Here is a 24,385-nt window from a genome sequence, read left to right on the forward strand (position 1 = left end):
GAGAGGAGTCACGGATAGCCCCAAAGCATAACACCTTGGCTGTGCAATAGCTTTAAAAAGCTATTTTTACAAATACAATAAGCTATTGTATTAAAAAAAATACAATCTTGTTATTATACAAGATTGTAAACGTGCACAAAAGTGCAACAGTACAGGTGACCCTTGAACGACACAGCTTTCAACTGCGCAAGTCCGCTGAGATACGGATATTCTTCGATACGCTGAGCCCAGTCCTGTGAACGTATTTTCTCTTTCTTACGATTTTCTTAACGCTTTCTTTTCTCCAGCTTACTTTTTTGTAAGAATACAGTATATAATGCATATAAAAATGTGTTAATTGCCTATTGACATTATTGGCAAGGCTTCCAGTCAATGGTAGGCTATTAACAGCTAAGTTTTCAGGGAGTCAGAAGTTACACGTGGATTTTTGGCTGCGGAGGGGAGTCAGTGCTCCTGCCCTCCACGTTCAAGGGCCACCTGTGCAGCAATCCCCAGGTGCTTACTGTCCAGCAATACTGGCCAGTAACTCATCTATTCTTGTTTTACTGTCCTCCCTCGTCGGTTATTACTGAAGCATATCTAAGGTATTGTTTTATTTATAATGTACATATTTATACTTCAGTAGGTAGCTCTAAATGATAAGAACTGTCCTTTTTCTTTAAATGTTTATTGATTTTGAGAGAGCGAGTTCATACTTACGTGTACACGAGCGGGAGTGGGGGGCCCAAGGGAGAGGGAGGGAGAGAGAGAGAGAGAATCCCGAGCAGGCTCCGCACTGTCAGCACAGAGCCCAACGCAGGGCTCAGTCCCACGAACCACGAGATCATGACCTGAGCCGAAATCAAGAGCTGGACGCTGAACCGACTGCACCCCCCCCCCCCCAGGCGCCCCAAGACCTCGCTGCAACACCATCACGTCACCCAAACGCTGGAACAACGTCTTCATTATCATCAAATATGCAGTTGATGGCCGAATTCTCACAAACCCTTTCTTAACAGTTGCCTTGTGTGAAACAAGATCCAGTCAGGTCTCCACATTAAATTTGCTTGATAGATTTCTCAAGTCTCTTGCTTTTTTAGGAAACATGTTTATGAAAGCGTCCTAAATAGAGAAGAGCACATAAATCCCTAAGTGTGCAGCTCACTGGATTCTTTCCTGGGAGGCCCCTACCCCTGCCACGAAAGCAAACATTGCCCGACCTGAGCAGCGTCTTACCGTCGTTTTAATTTGCGTTTTTCTGATGACTAATCATGTTGAGCCCTTTTAAAATAATTGTTCTTTTTTTGGGGGGCGGGGTGCCATGGGATATTCTCTTTTATGAAGCGCCTTTTCAAGTCTTTTGCGTCTCCCTCCTTTTAACATTGTGTTTCCTCTTTCTCATTGATCTGTGGAATTCTTTATGGATTGTGAGTGTGAGTGTTTTGTTGGACCCACGTCCTGCAAATTCCTTCTCCCGCTGTGTGGTTTGCTTTCAGTCTCTTAATGGTGTCTCGACGAGCAGAAGTTCTTAATGAAACCCAGTTCATCAATTGCTCCCCTTATGGTTCGTGCTTGTTGTGTCCTACTTCAGAAGTCATTCCCCGTCCTCAAGGGCACGGAGATACTCTTCTCAGACAGACTCTGCAAGCTTCAGAGGTATCCTTTGCCTGCCCTGGATACGTCCACACTCCGAGACTTTTTGTTTTAAAGTTCATTTACTTATGTAACCTCTCCGCCCAACGTGGGGCTCGAACTCGTGACCCTGAGACCGGCAGTCACACGCTCTTACATCTGAGCCAGCCAGACGCCCCTAGAGTTTAGCTTTGTGACTGGTGTGAGGTAGGATCAAGGCTCATTTGTTTTTCCGTGTTTACATCCGGAGGGTCCAAAGACCATGCCTTCCTCTCTGCCCCGCAGCGTGGTGTCGTCACCATGAATTAGAGACTGGCACACGTGTGCGTCTGTTTCTAAACCCTCTTGGTTCTCTTGGTCGGTTCACGTATCTTTGCGCCTTTGCTGGCCAAAGTTTGTGCTAATACTGTACTGACTTAACTGCTGTAATCGTATGATAAGTCTTGCCATCTGACAGAGTAAATCTTTCAACTGTGTTTTTCTTCTTCAAGATTTCCTTGGTTCTCTTGGTCCTGTGCATTTCATAGAAAAAAAAAAATGGAGTCATCCTGTCAGTTTCCACCAAAAATCGCCAAGATTTTGACTGGAATCGAATACGATCCGTAGATCAATTTGGGAAAAGCGAATATGTTCACGGCATTGAGCCTTTGTGCCCAGGAACACGGCATGCTGTCCCATTTATATAGGTTTTCTTTCTTTTTTCTTGGTAATGTCTCTGGATTCCCTGGGCAGGTTTTGCACCTCTTTAATCAGTAAGATTGATTCCTGTGCGCCAGACGGGTGTTTTTGATGTTAATGTGAATGGGTATCATGTTTAAAATTTCATTTTCCTCTCCCTGTCCTAATGTTAAGATTGCTGACAGGTAGCTCATCATCCAAGATAAGTTAAAAGTCCATCTCAGAACTATTGTTTTAGTCTTGAATTTAGCATGTTTTTACAGCTTATACTCGTTTTCCACTTACACATAATGTAACGATGCAACTGGGCTTTCATTCGTCCAAAGGACCCGACTCAACCCGCCCTTTGGAAGACTCCAGAAATCTATTTAGGTGAGGAGCGAGGGATTCTCCTGGGAAGAGCCCATCTTAAGGGAGCAGGAGCCAGGCTGGCCCCACTTGACCCTGTAACAAAGCCCCTCCCCGAGGGAGGGAGACCGTGTGTGTCTGTCACTCACTTGTCTCCTGGCCCGGAAGACTCTGACCGCGGTGAGTCCCGGGAGGACGGCGTGAGAAGGGAGGGCTGTGGGGATAAACCGTCAAGAACATTCTAATGATAACTTCAGAAAACAGTGGGCGCCATCTCTCCTGCTCTGCCGGCCCCGTTGGTAGCATGTTGCAGAAGGAGGGCACTGCCCCTGAGCTGGCAGCAGGATGCCCGCAGCTCGGGCTCCCCGTCTTAGGACTTAGCGAGGCTTCCCCAGGGCTGGGAGGGGCGGCCGTGGGAACAACAGCGAACATTTGCTGGGCCCTCACCGTGCGCTTCGTTCATTTAATCACCGCATTATTTTCCCGCGTTATTTTCGAGACGGAGGCACAGAGAGGCTAGGCAACTTGCCCGGGTCACACAGCTCCCACATGGCAAAGCCAGGATTCGACCAAGCAGCCAGGTACCAGAGCCCACGCTTTCCGAATTGTGCATTTGTTCTCGTGGTGGCAGCTCGTGGGGGGGGGGATGGGGGGGGGAGAGGGCGGGGCAGGGGGGCAGGGCAGAAGGAATGAAGTGGGGTCCTTGCAGAGCACTGGGCCAGCCAGCCGGCTGTACCCGCTCTTCAGCCCCTGTGAGGTCTCCCTTGAGGCCTGTGAGAACTGTCTTGGGGAGGGGGCTGCTCTCGAGGATTCTGGAGCCCGAGTTAGCCAGGAGGGCAGGAGGAGGGCAGCAGGTGAGGCAGTCGTGGTTCGCTGCTTAGATTCACAGCCGTGAGAGACAGGGCAAGGTTTGTTCTTCAATTTTCTCCCCTTAAAACTTCCTCGGAGCGAGTGGAACCACGGCTTCTGGTCTGTTCTTTCTCGGAGGTGACAGGCGCGTCTATATTTAGACCAATAGTCATGCTTCTGTGGCGGTGGCCCAGCGTGTGCCTCCAAGAACGGCCGCGCTGAAATCCTAACGTGCGGATCTTCACGAGCAGATAAATCACCCATGTCGTGGGCTGGATGTGCACCCATCAGAGGGACCTATCATCGACGGTGGCTCAAGGGCCGAAGATAACTGGCTGGGCAGGCGGCCCTGAGGCGGCCTCACATGAGCCGGCCACTCTGGCCTGGCCGCCTCTCGACCCCCACGCGCGAGGCCACACAGACCACAGCCCCGTCCTGTCCGTCACCTCCCGCACGTTGAGTGTCACTGAGTCCCACTGATTCCACCCTTTTAACAGCTTCCAGTCTGTGACCACTCTTCCTTCTCTGTTGCTGCTGGGCGCTGACATCCGGGCGTTTTCAGGCCCAGAGGGGACAGTGACCCACGTGCTCTGCTCTGTTCTCTTCTCGTGGCCTTCACTGCCACCCAAACTATCTTTGTAAGTCAAAACCCATCATGTCTCCTCCCTACTTAAAAATACCTCAATGGCTCCCGCCTCTCAGAGGATTGAAATCCAGCGCACGGGGACTGGTGCGCGAGGCTCTCTTAAGACCTGGCACGTGCCCCCCCTTCCAGGCTGCACTGGCCTGTGCCCCCACCCCATCCAGGCCTCACACCCCTCACTGCGTCACGCGGGGCTCCTCTGGAACCTGCGGTCTGTTCCCAGACGTGCTGCTTGGCCGTGACGCTCCCCGACAAGGTGCCTTCCCCGTCACCCCTCTGTCTCCTTTGCCCATTTGGCCACCTCTGACCTTTCCTGAGACTGTCCTCACATTCCCATCGAGCAGACAGCTGCACACACTTCCATGAGCTTCTCTTGCACCACACTGGTTCGGGTAAATGTCCGTCTTCCCTGGCGGACTCTGGAGTCCTCGTTGCCTTATTCCCAGCGCACCATCGGCCCCTCGCAGGGATGGCCTCCTCTGCCCTCCTCCCTCATCCAACTGTCGGTCCGCTCGTTCAGCTGGCGCTCTCCAGCACTGGCCGTGTGCAAGGCCCTGTTGTAGCGGCTAGAAACAGTCCGTGAACAAGACACAGAATGCCCACGTCCACGGAGCTTGCATGCTAGCGAGAGGAGACAGACAAGAAAGAAACACACAGGAAATAAATGAGGGGGTGTGAAGTGCCAGGCAGGGAATCAGGGTAGGGTCACGTGACAGAATGCGGGGTGGGGGGATGCTTGGAGTTGGAGGGCCGGGGAGGGCCCCTCTGAGGGGCTCCCCGGAGGCCGAGACCTCTGTGAGCCACCTTCGTGAAGATCAGGGTTGGGAGCATTCCAGGCTCAGGCAACAGATAACACAAAGCCTCGGGGTGACAACAAGGTGACTTAGAATGAGCACTGGTTACCTGAAGCCAGGCCGGTCATAGGGTGCGGTGAAGAAAATGCCTCTGAGAGATAGAAGTGGAGAGAGAGAGAGAGAGAGAGAGAGAGAGCGGGGGTGGGGGGGTGGGAGAGCAGAGGTGGGGAGAGAGAGCGTTGGGGGGAGAGAGAGAGCTGGGGGGGGGTGTGTGTGGAGAGAGTGGAGGGGAGAGAGAGAGATCGCAGGGGGGCAGGGAGCGGGTAAAGCTGGTTTTGGAGTCAAAGGTGGCTCATTCTTTGGAGCAGGAGCAAGCTGGACACTGACCAGCAGTGGCCGAACGGCGTTCACAGCTGACACAGGAGCACTAGATGCCGAGTCTCCCCCGCCCGACCCCACGTCCCCCGCGTCATGAGGGCCTGTGGGTAGGAGCTGCTCACTGAGAACTCGCTTGGCTTTCTACTCTTCTTGGAGCCTTTGTTTCGCCCGAGGCACACGGTTCATACCACCACAGGAATGTGAAACGCTGCTGTTGTTAACCTGTGCGGCAGGAGGCCCCGAGCTCACCCCTGTCACTGTCCTGCAGCCTCGTGTGTTCTAACCCCCTTCCCGTGCACGCAGCGTGCGCGATCCCATGTGTGCCCGCTCGTGCACGTGCGGGGCCGTGGCCGAGGGTTATGTAACGAGAGCCTCTCGAGCACACGGCCCCGGTGTGGCAACCACAGGCCTCACCACAGGTAGGCTGAGCGTGAACTTGAAAAGCAGGAGTCACGGCTCCAGACAGCCTGTCGGCCCGCTTTGTTTTCTGGCTCAAAGTGTTCCCTTGAGACACTGGGTCTCGGTTCAAAAAAGACCCACGCTCGTTCCGTCCCCCAGAGAGGTGCTCCCCACCGCAGTCGCCACCGTCCTCCCCTGCGGGTGGGTGGCTCTCTTGCCCCAAAAAGTGTTCACATCCCTGTGTCTGATTAACCAAGCAACCCGGCCACACCAAGGCCACGTCTACACAGTGGGATAGACCCTGCTACAGCACAGTGATCTATTTTGGGGGGTTTTCTCCTATTAGTTATGTTCCCCGTTGTTCCCGTGGGAAGTGACCATCTAGAAAGTGTATTGAACTCTGCAGTGTGGTCATTTAGTATTGAAAGGAATCTGGGCCTCTAAACTTTTCAGACAAGGTGACCGTGACTGACATGCGTGATGGCCAGGTGTCTTGCCCAGATGTCCTGGCGAGGCCTGATAGTCATACATTCCTGGCTTTGAGGGCAGTTCTGTTCCCAGTGACTTCCTTTAGTCATCGAAGGTGGGGCTGGCAAAGTGGTGACCTGAGATTGTTCTTTTTTTTTTTTTTTTTTAAGTTTCTGTATTTATTTTGAGAGAGAGAGAGGGGGGAAGAGCCAGCACAAGTGGGGGAGGGGCAGAGAGAGAGAGAGAGAGAGAGAGAGAGGAAGAGAATCCCAAGCGGGCTCTGTGCTGTGCTGACAGCACAGAGCCCAACATGGGGCTCGAACTCATGAACCATGAGGTCATGACCTGAGCCAAAACCAAGAGTTGGACGCTCAACCGACTGAGCCACCCAGGCACCCCTGTTTTTTTTTAAAGCTAATAGTCCATATTTATTTATTTATTTATTTATTTAATTTATTTATTTTTAAACACACTTTCTTAATGTTTATTTATTTTTGAGAGAGAGACAGAGCTCGAGCAGGGGAGGGACAGAGAGAGACAGAACATGAACGGACGCTACATTATTCGGAGAAATAAATTGCAAGTAAGCACCTCCCCAAACACACCACCCTCACGGCTTCCTGAACAAAAGTCGCCATGCTTTACGTATCCAGGACGCAAACGGCCCCTTGGACGGGCTCATTTCTACTTGTGAACTTATCTCTGGTCTCTACTTCTAGCTTCCTTCAACCCCACCAACTAAGATTTCTTCTGTGAAGCCAGGAGGCTCCATACAGGTTATAAATAATTTGGCTATATTGTGCTGAGCATAATTGAAATGTCATGAGCCATCTAGAGAGCAGGGGAACCAGTTCTCGCTTGCTTCTATTGGCTTAGTCTGTTTACTCCTCTGGTGCCTGTCACGGAAGCTTGGGCTGGGAGACCTGGTGAGGAATGTTTCCTCCTCCGGGGTTTCGACGGGCCCAGCTCTTTGTCATGGCCTCAGAAGCTGCGTGGCTACGGGTAAGGAAGGCTGCCCTTCTGGAGGGATAATTATGGTCCGTGACCTCTGAGCTTTTAGCTTGACCTTACCCTGCACCCAAACTCTGCGCCCAAACTCAGGTGTGACTCAGGAAGTCATCTGTTTTTGTGCGTTCACGTTGATGATATCCTTCCCCCTTTTATGGAAGGGGATCAGCCTCGGGTACCGGTGAGGAGACGAGATTCCGAATCAGGCCTTTTGCCTGGCCGGGTGCAGGGCTTGGAGGAGTGTCTGTGCAGGGAGGTTTAAGTGGAGAGAGGAGTCATGGTCATTAGGGTACCATATGCCTGGAAAACCAAGCACGGCCGCCCACCTCCTCTCTGACTCACCCTCCCAAAACGTGATTAAACTGGAGGGGCGTGTGGCAAGCAGGTATTTGATTCAGCGAAGTGGGCGGGGCCTGAATTCCATCCTTTCCCACCCTCGACACCCCATGGTTTTGTTTTGTTTTTTTTTCAGAGACCTAGAAGCTTGGAGGATCTCGTGAGACACTGACCTGTGGCATCTGTCTGGGCCTTAGTGTAACCCTGTCACATGAGTGGCCTCATGAAGGAGACTAGACTATTCATGGGCTTGGGAGGCTCGTTGACTTACCAGGAATCCAGTGGGTCCAGGATGATCCAGGAGGGGAGGCTTCCTTGAGGTAGGCAAACCCAGAGCAAATTAGGGTGGTGCTCGACGGCCCCTTCCCTTGGCTCTGTCTGTCCCTCCTCAGGGACAGTGTTCCCTCTGAAATGATCACGGGAGTAGTCTGGTTAGCATTATGAGAGATTTTTTCAATTCCGTACCTCTGATATCATGTGTAATAGGAGAATGGAGAACAAAACACCTCCACGGCCAGACCAGTGTTGGCCACATCAAAGCAACGATTATTGTACCAGTCGTGGTTCATTAACGTGGATCCCACTCTAAACGTTGCTCTGTCCTTTCTTATTTTTAAATGAATCATTTGGCTTGAATATGACGCTTGAGACATCGAGCATAAAATGCATGGTCGCATTTGAATATGAACACTACCTACGTTTTAACGATAATTGCCGCTTTTATTACGTGTATGGCAACAGGTGTATTATTTTAAATTACACACATGACATGTAAGGTGTAGAGTGACTTCAATAGTTACTGTTGCTTCACGTGGCCTGTGTGGGACGGACCAGTTTAGACGATGAGGCCATTCCAATCACAGAAAAAGGTCACCTTCATCTGCCTGTCAGAATGCGTGGAGATCACGAATCTGGAGTCGTATTTAGACGTCAGTGATGTGGTACGGGGAGTGTCGAGCTCTCCCCTTACCCCCACCCCCTCCCACAAGCTTGGCATCCTTATAGGTGGTAAAGTTTCACCCGTGAGAAGCCCCAGTGTGCAGTGGGTCTGGACCCGAGGCCAGAAGTGGGGTGTGGTCCAGGGACCTCTTCCTTTTGGAGACTCTACAGATGTGCTGTTTGCCTGGAGCCACGGTCGTCGTGCCCCCCACCCCCACCCCGACCCTGTTGTAATGGGCTGGCTCTGGTCACCCCGGAATCGCCCTGGGCGCTGCCCGTGAGCTGAGCCCCCCAAACCTGCTGGACAGGGCCAGGCCCGGCTGGACGCGACTCTGCGTGCAGAACTTTACCTGTGCGGGAGGGTGGCCGAGCCCGCCTCTGTGTGCCCCGCGGTGCTCACCTCTCCACTGGCCTCTGGCTGGGGAAGGGAGACGGCCCAGGCCATCCTCAACGCTTCCCCAGAGAACCCCGCCGCGCTCTCATGGCTTCTCCAAGGATCAGAGGCTACCCAGTGAATGGGAATCTGTGGCCTGAGAATTTAAGGGGTTTGCAGCTCCCCTTACTCCCCCCACCCAATGCCGTAGTAGACAAAATTCGCACCAAAGGGCCCAGCACTGCCAGGGGGGTCTTGCCACCCTTCCTGGCGCTCCCCTGCCCCGGGCTCTGGGAGCACTGTTGGTGGCTCTGACACCTGGTGGCCATCCCAGGAACTGCTCCCGGGGAAGGGCCCACCCTACTCCCCCACCGGCCCAACCCCGGCCCTTGCTAGTAATTTTAATGTAGGATGTACTTTATAAGTGAGTTATTGTTAATGAAATTGTTTATAAGTTACATTCTTGCAAATACATTCGACAGAAGGTATCTGGACAGAATATGTACGTACTGAGGCACCAGCCCTGTATAGGGCCTGCCGGCAGGTGTTGGGGAGTTGGGGGGGGGGGGGAGAGGCTTTTTTAATCTTATAGCTTTAGTTCCCTCTGAGATCTGTTGTGCACAGAAGGGGTGAATTACTTGACATTGTAGCTGAAGTACCAGCTAAGGCAGGATGCCCAGAAGCGCAGGATGTTCCCTCCGGGGCTCCTGCCCCCCTCGTTCCGCATTCAGGCACCTTTAGTCCCTTCATGCGTTTTGAGGGAGCACCGTGCACCTGACACTCACTCACCGGCCCGCTGCTGAGGGGAGGCTGGTCCTGGAGCTTGTGGTAGCTCCTCGGGGCACAGGAGGGAAGGCAGCAGCCCCTGCCAGGCTGCCCCCCTCCGAGGGGCTCCAGGTGGAGAGCCAAGCCCGCGCTCAGGTCCCTGCCGCCTCGCGGGTGTGAGGCCCCAGGAGCACCTTTCACCGGGCGAGCGAGGCAGATTCTCCCAGGTTCCAACTCGGAGCAGGGCTCGGGTGGGGGTGGCCTGCCTCCGGCAGGAGAGCCGGGTCTGATGAAAGCGGCCACCTTCTCTGTGCTTCTCGCTGTCCGATACCCGTGTTTCCTGCCCCTGCTTGACCGTGCCCTTCACTCAGCTCACCATGAACCTGTCACCTGTCTCTCCGCTTTGCATTCTCATGCCCCTCTTCCCTCTTACCAACCCCTCCCCCCCCCCCCCCCCCCCCGCCGGCCTCGGTAAACAGAAGATATTTCTGGGGCGCCTGGGTGGTTTAGTCGGCTGAATGTCCGACTTTGGCTCCGGTCGTGATCTCGCTGTTCGTGAGTTCAAGAACCCTGGGCAGCTAAGCAGCCTTGGGGAACGTGCAAGATGTTCAGAGTCCCCGGTGCCGAGTTCAGTCCTCGTGGGGAGAGGTCCCTGGAGGGTGGGACCTGAACACAGCAGTGAACTCCTTTGCAGCCGTCGGTCTTTAAGAAAGGTTGTTGGTCTTTAAACCCAGGCGTTTCAGCTCCGGACGTCAGCCCTCTTGTGCCCTCGAGGGTCAGGACAGCACGCGTGTTATCCCGGGATCGGTTCCTGCATCCACCGTCTTTCTGGCTCCAAACAGCCGGGCGCCTGACCTGCTGGCCATCGCCCTCTCCCCGCTCAGGGCAGCTCCGTCCTTACCTCCCGGAACAGTCAGAGCACCTCTCTTTGCCCTTTCCCCTTCCCGCGGCTGCTGACCACATTCCAGGTCTGTAGCAGCCACCATGTCAGCCCGAGGACGGGGGCCACACGCCGAGGACCACGGCAGAAGGCTGACCCTGGATGACCTCACGGACCTGCCAACACAGCCCGCGACTACGAACTTCTGGTCTCCAGGAAGTGAAGGTCAAGCTCGTGGGTCCGTGTTAACCGAAGCCAGACTTACAGATGGGGACCCTCAGTGGCACCCACCCGTTTTCCTGTTCTCACCCAGACCACGGCACAGGGCCACTGCTCTCATAAAGAACAGAAATCACACAACTCGGATCTCTGGTAGGACTCTGCGCGCACAGCAAAATGGATCTGTTGGTGCCGTCGTTCTTGGAATTACTGAATTTTGAGTGTTGTTGCCGTGGAGGTGGGGTGGGTGGGGTGAGCTGGGCTTCCATAAATGCACAGAAGGATCTTTGTTTAAATGTTCAATTTAGTTTTGAGAGGGCATGCACGGGGGAAAGGCAGAGAGAGAGGGAGACACAGAATCCGAAGCAGGCTCCAGGCTCTGGGCTGTCTGCACAGAGCCCGACGTGGGGCTTGAACTCACGAACAACAAGATCATGACCTGAGCTGAAGTCGGATGTTTCACCGACTGAGCCACCCAGGGGCCCCCATCACTGTACGTTTTAAACAAAAGATGTGTAATACAGACTTACCTCTGAGTCATTATACGTTTTGGAGAGTAGATGTTTTCATAACCAGTACGACTCTTACCCCTTTCCTTCCGTGGGGAGATCATCATGCCAGTGTTCCATGGAACAATATCCACACAGAAGGGGCTCCTGCTGTCCTGGTCCCATGTCCAACTCGAGACCACAAGTAAAAGAGATGTCACGAATTCACGTATATGTCTGTTTTTGACAGTATACTTTTCCTCGCACGTGTGTGCCTTCCAGAATAACCGTATAAATCTTTTCTTCTTTCGGTTTTCATAGTTTTTAATTTTTAAAACATTTCTCAAGATTTTAGTGAACATACCATAAAATTCACCCACTTACGTGTGCAGTTCAGTGGTTTTTAGTACATTCACGGAGCTGTGCACCAGCACTGCTCTCTTAAATTTAGAACATTCAACCCAGAAGAAACTGTGTTTTGCCAGTTAATAGTCATTCCCTGTTTTCCTCCTCCCCTGGTGGCTCTTACCCACCAATAATCCACGTTTGGTCTCTCTTATTTACTTACTGTGGACATCCCATGTCAATGAAATCATATCGTATGTGGTCCTTTGGGACTGGCTTCTTTTACTCCGTGTGGTGTTTTCAAGGTTCACCGTGTTGTAGCGTGGATCCATACTTCACCCCCTTTGTCTTTTCAAATAGTCTTCATTTTGTAGAGCAGTTTTAGGTTCACAGCAAAATTGAGTGGTAAGTACAGAGAGTTCTGGTGCAGCCCTTACCCCACACAGGCACAGCCTCCCCCACCGCCAGCACCCCACACCAGATGGTGCATTCATTCCGATCTGTCCACCCGTGTTGACACGTTGTTATCACCCATCGACAGCATCCCTAAGGATTTGCTCCTGATGCTCTACGTTCTATGTTGGGTTTTTCTTTTTCTTTTTTTTTTACTTGAGTGTAGTTGACACACAATGTTCATTCTATGGGTTTTAACAGATTATAATGACATGTATCCACCGTTACAGTATCATTCAGAATAGTTCCACGTCACAGACTTTGAGTCTGGAGTTCTCTCTTGTCCAGCAAGGGAGAAGATGCAGAATTGAATATGAGAGAGGCTAATGACCGGGAGGAGACAAGAGCTCCGAGTAAGGGTCCTTGCTCCGTATTTAGTAGGATCAGAAGGCTTACAAACAATGGTGATGGACGTGCAGAAAGAGACAATAAAACTGTGAACATTAACTCGCGTGTGAGAGAAAGGGGGTTTCGAAGATATGTGGTGTTAGGGGTTTGGGTCAATACAAAACAAAATCCCGACGCAGGGCAGATGGCTGTTTATGGCAGGCACGAGGCATGTCTGTTTATCTTAACTTGTCTAGGGGATAAGACGGACTGAGCATGCTACCTCAGGGTCAACAAGGCACCTTTATTTTGCTAACTAGCTCAGATCTGGGCAATTTCACCCTGCTGTGCAGTCTGTAGCCCTGTTTACCTGTTTACCTATTGTGGACCTTGCATTCTGTGGAAGCAGCTTTCTGATCTTGTACTATGCTGGGGGCACTTTTGCTCTGTTTACCTAATCCTAGGTGCTTTAGTCCTAAACCCTGTTAACCCATTGGCGCAAACTCAGGGAATTGCTAAACTTACTCCCCACAGTTCCACGGCCCTAAAAATCCCCTGTGCTCTGCTTATCTTTGTAAAGAGCTGCCCAACTGTTTTGCAAGGTGGTCGGACCATCTTATGTTTCCACCAGCGTGTGGGACTGCTTTGCCCATTTAAAAGATTGTGTTGTTGGGGCGCCTGGGTGGCCAGCCGGTTAAGCGTCTGACTCTTGGTTTCGGTTCAAGTCATGATCTCACTGTTTGTGAGTTTGAGCCCTGAGTCGGGCTCAGAGCTTGCTTGGGATTCTCTCTCTCCCTCTCTCTCTCTCTCTGCCCTTCCTCTCGCTCTCATTCTCTCTCTGTCTCTCAAACTAAATAAACTTTAAAAATGTGTTGTTTTCTCGTTATTAGTATTTCAGAGTTTTTTTATGTAGTGCGAATACAAATCCTTTATCAGATACACGTTTTAAAGGTTTTCTCTCAGTTTACAAGTCATCTTCATTCTCTTAGGAGCTAAATTTAAGATTTTGACTAAGTGCACTTTATCAAGTTTTCTTTTGTGGGGTCACGTTTTTGGTGTTCTAAGTAATCTTTGCCTGCCTCCAGATCACACGATTTTTCTCCAACATTTTTTTCTCGAAGTTGTACCATTTTTGGTTGTGCATTTAGACCTATCACTCCATGTTGCATATGGCGCCAGGTATGAACTGGAGGTCATTGTGTTTGTGTGTGGGTATCCAGTCGTTCCAGCCCTGCCCTTTCTCCACTGACTACTTTGGCAGCTTTGTCAAAAAGTAGTTGTCCATGTATGTGTAGGTCTATTTCCGGGTTCCCTGTTGTGTCCCCTTCATCTGTGTGCTTATTTACACCAAATCACACTTTTCAATTCTTGTAGCCTTTATACAAATCTTGAAGTCAGGTAGTTTGAGTTCTCCAACTGTATTTTGTTTCGTAGCGATTTTTGGCTATTCTAAGCTCTCCACGTGTTCATTTAAATGTTAAAATCACCTTGCTGATTTCTGCAAGATCCACCTGGGATCTTCGCTGGCATTGCACTGAATCTGTAGAACAATTTGGGGAGAGTCAACGTCTTAGCAATATTGAGTTCTCAGATTCGAGGAAAATGTATATTTCTCCACCCTTTAAAAAGCTCTTCTTTAATTTTCTTTAGCAATGTTTTGTAGTTTTCAGCGTAGCCGTTTGCATACCTTTTGCCATGTTTATCCCAATTTTCTTTTTTTTTTGTTTTGATGCTGTTATAAATAGTATTATTTTGAAAAATTTCAGTTTCTGATTTTGTGTTGTGAGTATAAGAAATACAATTGACCTGTTATATTGATCTTATGTTCTTTTTAAAATTTTTTTTTTTTTCAACGTTTATTTATTTTTGGGACAGAGAGAGACAGAGCATGAACGGGGGAGGGGCAGAGAGAGAGGGAGACACAGAATCGGAAACAGGCTCCAGGCTCTGAGCCATCAGCCCAGAGCCTGACGCGGGGCTCGAACTCACGGACCGCGAGATCGTGACCTGGCTGAAGTCGGACGCTTAACCGACTGCGCCACCCAGGCGCCCCATGATCTTATGTTCTTATTAAACTTACTAAACTCACTAGTTCTGGTACCTTTTTTTAGATTCCATCACATTTTCTACTTGGATGATGATATTGTTTGGGGCTAAGGGCAGCTTTATGTTTTCCTTTCCAACCTCGATGCCTTTTATTTCTTTTTCTTGCTTGATTGCACTGGCTAGAGCCTCTAGTACACTGTTGAACAGAAGTAATGAGAATGGATGTCCTCATGTTGTTCCTGATCTTGGGGGGAAGTATTCAGTTCTTCCCCACTAACTATGATGTTAGCTATAGACTTTTCAAAAAAATTTGTTTCAATGTTTATTAATTTTTGAGAGACAGAGACAGAGTGTGAGTAGGAGAGGGGCAGAGGGAGGGAGACACAGAATCTGAAGCAGGCTCTAGGCTCTGAGCTGTCACTGTGGGGCTTGAACGCACGAACCATGAGATCATGACCTGAGCCAAAGTCGGATGCTTAACTCACTGAGCCACCCAGGTGCCCCAGCTACAGGCTTTTCATAATGCTCTTCATCAGGTTGAAGAAGTTTCCTTCTATTCCTAGTCTGTTGAGTCTTTTTGTCATGAAAAAGTGTCGCATTTTATCAAATGCTTTTTCTGCATTAGAGATGATCACATGGCGTTTCTTATGAATTTGTTAATAGAATGACTGACATTCTTTTTCAAATGTTAAACTGAGGCTGCATTCTTGGGATAAACCATGCTTAGTCATAATGTACTACTCTTTTAAAATTTTTATTATTTATTTATTTATTTATTTATTTTTTTTAGAGACAGAGTGAGTACAAGTAGGGGAGGGGCAGAGGGAGAGGAAGAGAGAGAGAATCCCAAGCAGGCTCCATGCCCAGCACAGAGCCCAATGTGGGGCTTGATCTTATGACTGTGAGATCATGACCTGAGCCAATATCAAGAGTTGGGCGCTTAACCAACTGTATTACCCCTGTACTACCCTTTTAATAATTGTTGGATTCCATTTACTGAAATTTATTTAAGAATTTTGTATCCATGTTCATGAGGATATTGCTCTGTGGTTTTTTTCTCTTATAATGTTTTTTGGCCTTGGTATCAGAGCAGTGCTAGCTCATAGAGTGAAGTGGGAATTATTTACTCTTCTTCAATTTTCTGGAAGACTCTGTGTAGAGTTGGTGTTACTTTTTCCTTAAATACTTGGTAGAATTCACTATCTGGGCTAGGAGCTTTCTTTGTGGAAGGATTTAAACCTTAATTAATTTAATTTAATGTCTTTAACAGAAATAGTTCTATTCAAGGGGCACCTGGGTGGCTCAGTCGGTTAGGCGTCCAACTTCGGCTCAGGTCATGATCTCGCAATTTGTGACTTTGAGCCCTGCCTTGGGCTTTGTGCTGACAGCTCTGAGCCTGGAACCTGCTTCAGATTTTGCGTCTTCTTCTCTCTCTGCCCCTCCCCCACTTGTGCTCTCTCTCTATCAAAAATAAATAAAATATTTAAAAAAATTTTTAAAAAGTCTATTCAAGTTATTTATTTCTTCTTGAGTGAGCTTTCGTAGTTTGCATCTTTCAAACAATGTTTTATCTAAGTTGTCAAATTTATAAGCATAAAGTTGTTTATAATATTCTCTTGTTATCCCGTTAGTATCTGTAAAGTCTGTAGTGATGTCACTTACTTCTGTCATTCTTGATATTGGTAATTTGTCTCTTCTCTCTTTTTTCCTGATCAGTCTGTCTAGAAGTGTATTAATTTTATTGATCTTGTCAAAGAACCACCTTTAGATTTCATTTATTCTGTGTGTTGTTTTTCTGTTTTCTATTTCATCGATTTTCTCTTTGATCTTTGTTATTTCCTATGTTCTGCTTACTTTGGTTTCATTTATTCTTCTTTTTCTAGTTTCATATCATAGGTCCTGAGGTCATTGATTTTGAGACCTTTCTTTTATTCTAATAGGCAATTAGTGCTGTAAATTTCCCTATAAGAATTGCTTTAGTAGAATCCCACAAACTCTGATAGGTTGTATTTTCCTTTTCATGTCATGAAAAGTACTTTCTAATTTTCCTTTTGATTTATTCTTTGACCCATGGGTTATTTAGAGATGTGTTATTTAATTTCCAAATATTTTGAGATTTTTCCGGATATCTTTCTGTTATTCCTAATTTAATTCCATGTGATTACAGAACATACTTTGTATGAGTTAAGCCCTTTTACATTTATTGAGATAAGTTTTATGGCCCAGAATATGATCCATCTTGATAAATGTTCCATGTGTACTTGAAGAGTGTGCATTTTGCTTTTGTTGGACACAGTTATTATTTATCTGATTACATTTTTAAAAGTTTATTTTATTTAGTTTGAGAGAGACCGTGTGAGTGAGTGACCAGGAGATGGGCAGAGAGAGAGGGAGGGAAAGAGTCTCAGTAGGCTCCCACTATCAGCACAGACTGATGCGGGGCTTGATCTCACAAACAGTGAGATCATGACCTGAGCCAAAATCAAGAGTTGGACGCTTAACCAACCGACTGAACCACCCAGGTGCCCCTCATATGATTACATTTAAATTTATCATCGGAGCACCTGGGTGGCTCAATTGGTTGAGCGTCCGACTTCGGCTCAAGTCATGATCTTGTGGTTCGTGGGTTTGAGCCCCGCATCGGGCTCTGTGCTGACAGCTCAGAGCCTGGAGCCAGCTTCACATTCCATGTCTCCCTCTCCGTCTGCCCCTCCCCTGCTTGTGTGCATTCTCTTTCTCTCTTGAAAATAAATAAAAAAACATTAAAAAATTTGGTTATGTGAAATAGTAGAAAAATAAATTTATCATTTATATTTGTTTTCTATTAGTTTCATCTGTTCTTTATTCCCTTTTTCCTCTTTTGCTGCCTTCTTTTGGATTTGAATATTTTTTGTGTTTCCATCTTATCTTTTTTATTTGTTTGTTTATTTATTTTGAGAGAGAGAGAGCATGAGCAGGGGAGGGGCAGAGAGAGGGAGACAAAGAATCCAAAGCAGGCTCCAGGCTCTGAACTGTCAGCACAGACCCCGACGTGGGGCTTGAACCCACAAGCCATGAGATCATGACCTGAGCTGAAGTTGGACGCTTAACCGACTGAGTCACCCAGGCGCCCCTCCATTTTATCTTCTTTGTTGGCTTGTTAGTTGTATCTCTTCACTTTGATGTTTTAGTGGTTACGTTGGGGTTTTAGGGTCACGGTATTGTCTTTAACTCGTCAGTCTGCCATCAGGTTACATTCTGCCACTGGAGGTGTAGTGTGAGAGCCCGTGGAGTCTACCTTTGTTTCTCTCTTCCTGGTTTCTATGCCATTGCTGTCATATCTTTTACTTACATATTTGCTATAGTACGTAAGAAACCCTAGGCTATATTGTTGTTTTTGTAACAGTAAGAAACCCTAGGCTATATTGTTGTTTTGTAAATAGTAAGTTTCTTATTCTCTTTAACTTTGTCTTTTGAAATGATTATAGATCCACAGGAAGTGGCAGAGAAATGTATAGGAAGGTCCGGTGTCCCCTTCAGCCACCTCCTTCAGTGTTGATCTCTTGTGTAACCATAGGACTGCATTAAAACTAGGAAATTGGCATTGATACAACCCAGAGTTTATGCAGATTTCCTCAGCTCTACATGTACTCATTTGCGTGTGCACGGATGTGTGTATGTATGTATCTGTGCAGTTTTACTTTATGCGTGGCTTCCTGTAATTGCCACCGCAAGTGAGATATAGTGTCTCTCATCACCACAAGGCTCCCCTGTACCTTCGTAGCCACTCTGCCCCCCTTCCTCCAATCCGTGACCTCCGGCAACCACTCATCTGTTGTCCATTTCGTATTCTAGTTATCTCAGGAATGTTATGTACATGGAATCGTTTACATGGTATCGCGCAATATAAAGCCTTTCGCTTTCCCTGGAGGCCAGCCCAAGATCTCATTGTACCAAGAATTTGTGCCTTTTGGTCTCTCAGTAGTATTCCTTGGTGTGGATGTCCCACGATGTATTTAATTATTTAGACATTGAAGGACATTTGTGTTGAGTCTAGTTTTTGGCTATTACAAATAAAGTTGCTATGGACGTTCACGTATAGGTTTTTGAGTGTATGCAGGTTTTGATTTGCCTGGGATGAATACCCAACAGTGCTAGGGCTGGGTTGCATGGTAAGTGCATTTTTAGTTTGAGAAGAAAATGCCAAATTATTTTCCAGAGTGGCTGTAGCCTTTTATATTCCTCCCAGCAATCTCTGGGTGATCCAGTTTTTCCACATTCTTGCCAGCACTGAGATTTTTTGTTTTGTGGCTTTAACGTGCATTTCCCTGGTTGCTGATTTTTGACATTGGGTCGTTTGGTTATTTTCCACCTGTATATTCACTTCATTGACATGTCCTTAACCAACTTTCTAACCGTATTGTGTGCTTTTCTGCTATTGAGTTTTGAGAGTTCTTTATATATTCTAGACACCGAGTCCTTTGGTAGATGGGTGGTTTGCAAAGATTTTGTTCCAGTCTGTAATCTGTCTTTTTGTTTTCTCAACAGGTTCTCTCACAGAGCAAACATTTTTAATTTTTAAGAGGTCTAATTTGTCAAGTTTTCCTTTTTACGGATCATATTATTAACGTCAGATCTAAGCACTCTTCCTAGTTGAACATCTTCAAGATTTTCTCCTGTGTTGTTTTTTCCTCATAATTTCATAGTTTTACATTTTACATTTGAATCGATGCATTTTGAGTTAATTTTTGTAAACGGTGGAAGGCTGCGGTTGGGGTTCATTTTTTTTTTTTTTTTTTTTGCCAATTGACTTTTTATCAGTTTTCAGCATAGATATGATGTGCCTTGAAATGGCTTTCTTCATGTTGCAAGTGCCAGGGTTTATGGGGCCTCTCATATCTGTGGCTTTACAGTTTCCATGCAATTTGGAAAAATTTCAACCACTGTTTCTTCAAATATTGTTTTATGTCCCTATGCCTCGTACCCTTGGGGGATTCCCATTACATGTATATGAGGCTGCTTGACATTGGCCCACAGCTCACCGAGGATTTTATGTCTTTAAATTCTTTTTTTTTTTCTCTTTCTGTTTACTTTTGAGTAGCTTCTATTGCTATGTCTCAAATTCACTAACCTTTTCTTTTGCAATATCTACTTTGCCATTGATTCCATCTGACCTAATTTTTGTTTCAGATAATGTAGTTTTTGTCTCTAGAAGTTTTTTTTTTTTTTAAGGAGTTATTTAGGTGTCGGCTGGTATTTTATTTTATTTTACTTTATTTTTTCAGCTTTATTAAAGTATGATTGACAAAAAAAATGGTAAGATATTTATTTTTTAAGAATCTTTCTTTGTTTAATGTTAGAGAGAGCGGGAGCAAGGTAGAGGGGAAGAGGGAGAAACCAAGAGAATTCCAAGCAGTCTCCACACTGTCAGCGCAGAGCCCCGTTCGGAACTCGAACCCACAACCTTGGGATCACGAGCTGAGCCGAAACCAAGAGCCAACGCTCAACTAACTGAGCCATCCAGGCGCCCTAAAATGGTAAGACGTTTAAAGGATACACTGTGATGATTTGATATATGTGTACATTGTCAAAGAGTTTCTCCCATCCAGTTAATTAACGCACCCATCACCTCCCATATTTATCTTGTGTGTGTTTGTGCGTATGTGTGTGAGAACATTTGAGTTCTCTCTCTCTTAGCAAATTTCAGTTATGCGACACAGTATTATCAGCTGTAGTCCCCATGTTGTGCATTAGATCCTGAGTCCTTATTCATCTTCTAGCTGAAAGTTTGTGCCCTTTTTTTCTTTAATTTTTTATTAAAAAAAATTTTTTTTTTAATGTTTATTTATTTTTGAGGCAGAGAGAGACAGAGCATAAACAAGGGAGGGGCAGAGAGAGAGAGGGAGACACAGAATCCGGAACAGGCTCCGGGCTCTGAGCCATCAGCCCAGAGCCCGACACGGGGCTTGAACTCACGGACCGCAAGATCGTGACCTGGCTGAAGTCCGACGCTTAACCGACCGGGCCACCCAGGCGCCCCTTGTGCCCTTTTAACAACCTCTCTATTGTCCCCTCCCCCGCTGTGGCAACCACTTGTCTCTTTTCTGTTTCTTTTTTCTTTTTTTTAATTTTTTAAATGTTTATTTATTTTTGAGGCAGAGAGAGACAGAGCATAAACAAGGGAGGGGCAGAGAGAGAGAGGGAGACACAGAATCCGGAACAGGCTCCGGGCTCTAAGCCATCAGCCCAGAGCCTGACGCGGGGCTCGAACTCACAGACCGCAAGATCGTGACCTGGCTGAAGTCGGACGCTTAACCGACCGGGCCACCCAGGCGCCCCTTGTGCCCTTTTAACAACCTCTCTATTGTCCCCTCCCCCACTGTGGCAACCACTTGTCTCTTTTCTGTTTCTTTTTTCTTTTTTTTTAATTTTTTAAATGTTTATTTATTTATTTTTTTATTATTTTTTTTAATTTTTTTTTCAACGTTTATTTATTTTTAAGACAGAGAGAGACAGCATGAACGGGGGAGGGGCAGAGAGAGAGGGAGACACAGAATCGGAAACAGGCTCCAGGCTCTGAGCCATCAGCCCAGAGCCTGACGCGGGGCTCGAACTCACAGACCGCAAGATCGTGACCTGGCTGAAGTCGGACGCTTAACCGACCGGGCCACCCAGGCGCCCCTTGTGCCCTTTTAACAACCTCTCTATTGTCCCCTCCCCCACTGTGGCAACCACTTGTCTCTTTTCTGTTTCTTTTTTCTTTTTTTTTAATTTTTTAAATGTTTATTTATTTATTTTTTTATTATTTTTTTTAATTTTTTTTTCAACGTTTATTTATTTTTAAGACAGAGAGAGACAGCATGAACGGGGGAGGGGCAGAGAGAGAGGGAGACACAGAATCGGAAACAGGCTCCAGGCTCTGAGCCATCAGCCCAGAGCCCGACGCGGGGCTTGAACTCACGGACCGCGAGATCGTGACCTGGCCGAAGTCGGACGCTTAACCGACCGGGCCACCCAGGCGCCCCTTGTGCCCTTTTAACAACCTCTCTATTGTCCCCTCCCCCGCTGTGGCAACCACTTGTCTCTTTTCTGTTTCTTTTTTCTTTTTTTTTTAATTTTTTAAATGTTTATTTATTTATTTTTTTTTTAATTATTTTTTTTTAATTTTTTTTTCAACGTTTATTTATTTTTAAGACAGAGAGAGACAGCATGAACGGGGGAGGGGCAGAGAGAGAGGGAGACACAGAATCGGAAACAGGCTCCAGGCTCCGAGCCATCAGCCCAGAGCCCGACGCGGGGCTCGAACCCACGGACCGCGAGATCGTGACCGGGCTGAAGTCGGACGCTTAACCGACTGCGCCACCCAGGCGCCCCTAAATGTTTATTTATTTTTGAGAGAGAGACAGAGAGAGAGAGACCGAGAGACAGAGTGCCAGCAGGGGAGGGGCAGAGAGAGAGGGAGACAGAATCCGAAGCAGGCTCTGGGCTCCGAGCTGTCAGCACGGAGCCCGGCGCGGGGCTCGAACTCGGGAGCTGGGAGATGATGACCTGAGCCGGAGTCCACCGCTTCACCGCCTGGGCCCCCCAGGTGCCCGTCCGTTCTCTGTTTCTGTGAGCTCGACTTGTACTGTTTGGTTGCACACGGAAGTGACACCATGTAGTGTTTCCCCTTGGCTTAGTTCAGTTCGTGTGATGCCATCAGGGTCCATCCACGATGTCACGAGTGTCAGGGTTTCCTTTCTCGTGGCGGAATGATATCCCAGTGTATGTACGCGTATGTGCGTGTGTGCACGTTGTCGTCCATTCCTTCGCTGATGGACACTTAGGTTGTTTCCATATCTCGACCCTCGTGAAGAATGCTGTAAGAAGGGCGCCTGGGTGGCTCCGTCGGTGGAGCGTCCGACTTCGGCTCAGGTCACGGTCTCGCGGTCCATGAGTTCCAGCCCCGCGTGGGCCTCTGTGCTGACAGCTCGGAGCCCGGAGCCTGCTTCCGATTCTGCGTCTCCCTCTCTCTCTGCCCCTCTCCTGCTTGCGCTCTGTCTCTCTCAAAAATAAATAAACATTGAAAAAAGAGAAAAACAATTTTTAAAAATGTTTATTTATTTATTTTGAGAGAAGGAGAAAGAGAGCCCCTGGGGGAGGGACAGAGAGAGAGAGAGAGAAGGAGAGAGAGAATCCTAAGCAGACTCTGTGCTATCAGTACAGAGCCCCATACACAGCTCGATCCCATGAACCACGAGATCATGACCAAAATCGAGACTCAGATGTTTAACTCACTGAGCCACCCAGGCATCCCATGAAAAACAACTTTTTAAGGATCTTCTTTTTTAAAAAATGTTTATTTATTTATTTTGAGAGAGAAAGAGAGAGCTGTGCACGAGAGTGGGGGAACAGAGAGAGAGGGAGAGAGAGAATCCCAAGTAGGCTCTGTGCTGTCAGCACAGAGACCAGTGTGGGGCTCAATCTCACAAACCGTGAAATCATGACCTGAGCCAAAATCAAGAGTCAGACGCTTAACTGACTGACCCACCCAGGCGCCCCTAAAGATTTTAGTTTTAAGTAATCTCTACTTGGGGCCCGAACTCACAACCCCAAGGTCAAGGATTGCAGCTCCACTGGCTGAGCTAGCCACGGACCCCAAAAGACAGTTTTTTGAAGAGAATTACCAGGACTTTTAGTTTTGTTTAGTTTCATCAAAAAAAAACACAAAAAAACAAAAAAACAAAAAACCAAATATGTCATAAAGCTTTTTCTCCTTTAGGGAGAAAAAAAAAAAGGAACAATTTTCATAAGATCAAGTAAGCCATGGTAACTTGAAAAACGTCGGGAATCACCGGTTTACAAGTTGTGCGTGAACGGAAGAATAACCATCACAGCCCCAGCTGGCCGCTTCATGCCAATGGCAGCAAACAAGGTCAACTCGAGAAAGATCAATTAAGCGTTTGGAAGTCCTGGTGAGTGCTTAAGCAGACCGATTCACGGGGACATCAGTGTAGATCTGTCTTTGGTATGCGTATGTCAATATCCTCGGCATGTTTTTGAGTTCTGCTCTGGGATGTGGTTACGTTCATTGTCAGCAGTCGTCTGGTGTCGCCTGCCCTTGTTCACGAGGTCCCTGTGCAGGCGCTCGGGCTCCGCCATATCGGGCCCCTATGGCGTCTCTTCCAAGATGCTGGCTTTTCTTGGTCATTTGGAGACCCTCACGTCTCGTGAGAACACACTCGGGTTTTCACAGGAGGACCTTTCTCTCTCCTCCCTGCATTTTCTCCTCTTGAAGTCTTAGAACTGTTGTCCAGCCGGGGGAAAGAGGCCCCTTCACGAGTCACTCACTGTATCAGGATTTCTTCTTTGTTTTCAGGCCTTGCTCGTTTTCCATCCCAGGCGGACTGCCGTTTTTCTTTTGCTTTCTCTTTCCCCCTTTCTCGCTTTTAAAACTTAGGTTATGGGAAATCTTAGTCCTGCCCAAATACAGAGACGGTACAGTGGGCTCCCGTGTGCTCGTCAACGACCATTTTTCCAGTGCTGCGGATTCACAAACATTAGAGACTCGTCTTCGAGTACAGACGTCATGTGGGGGGACGCACAGCCCTGGTCTCGTGTGGTGTGGGTGTAAGACTCCTGGTTTGTTTTCCAGGTCCAGACGGATACAACGCAAAAACTAAGAGTCTTCAGTGATTTTCAGGGGACGCACCAGGCATCTAAATACTCTCTGACTTTTTGTTTTATGCGTGGTCCTCGCAGCCTGTAGCTTTTTCTGTGCTTTGTTTACGGTCTCTGGTTGATTTAGGCTGTATCTCATCTTTGATCTGGACCTACACTCCATGCATGTAGTTCCTAAGCTTCCTTCGTCTTCCTCCTCTTCCCCCCTCCTCCTCCTCTTCCTCCTTCTTTTGCGTCTTCCTCCTTCTCCTCTTCCTTCTCCTCCCCCATATATATATGTATATACACGTATGTATGTATATACGTATATACATATATGTATGTATATACATATATGTGTGTATATACGTATATATACACACGTATTTTTATATATCAAGTAATGGATAAAACCACACT

The 24,385-nt window shown here is 47.6% G+C and overlaps 1 long non-coding RNA gene across 2 annotated transcripts in view; it reads left to right on the forward strand.

Moving 5' to 3' along the window:
• The window catches only part of LOC122475852, an 89,034-nt gene that overhangs the window by 7,838 nt on the left and 56,811 nt on the right, over positions 1–24,385 (forward strand). For both annotated transcript variants that reach the window (XR_006295322.1, XR_006295323.1), the window contains exons 2-4: positions 7,649–7,832; positions 19,687–19,863; positions 23,088–23,280. This is a non-coding gene — a long non-coding RNA (uncharacterized LOC122475852). The remainder of the gene's footprint in view (positions 1–7,648; positions 7,833–19,686; positions 19,864–23,087; positions 23,281–24,385) is intronic.

Source organism: Prionailurus bengalensis, chromosome E4 (genome assembly GCF_016509475.1).
Source record: "Prionailurus bengalensis isolate Pbe53 chromosome E4, Fcat_Pben_1.1_paternal_pri, whole genome shotgun sequence".
NCBI classification, from domain to species: Eukaryota; Metazoa; Chordata; class Mammalia; order Carnivora; family Felidae; genus Prionailurus; species Prionailurus bengalensis.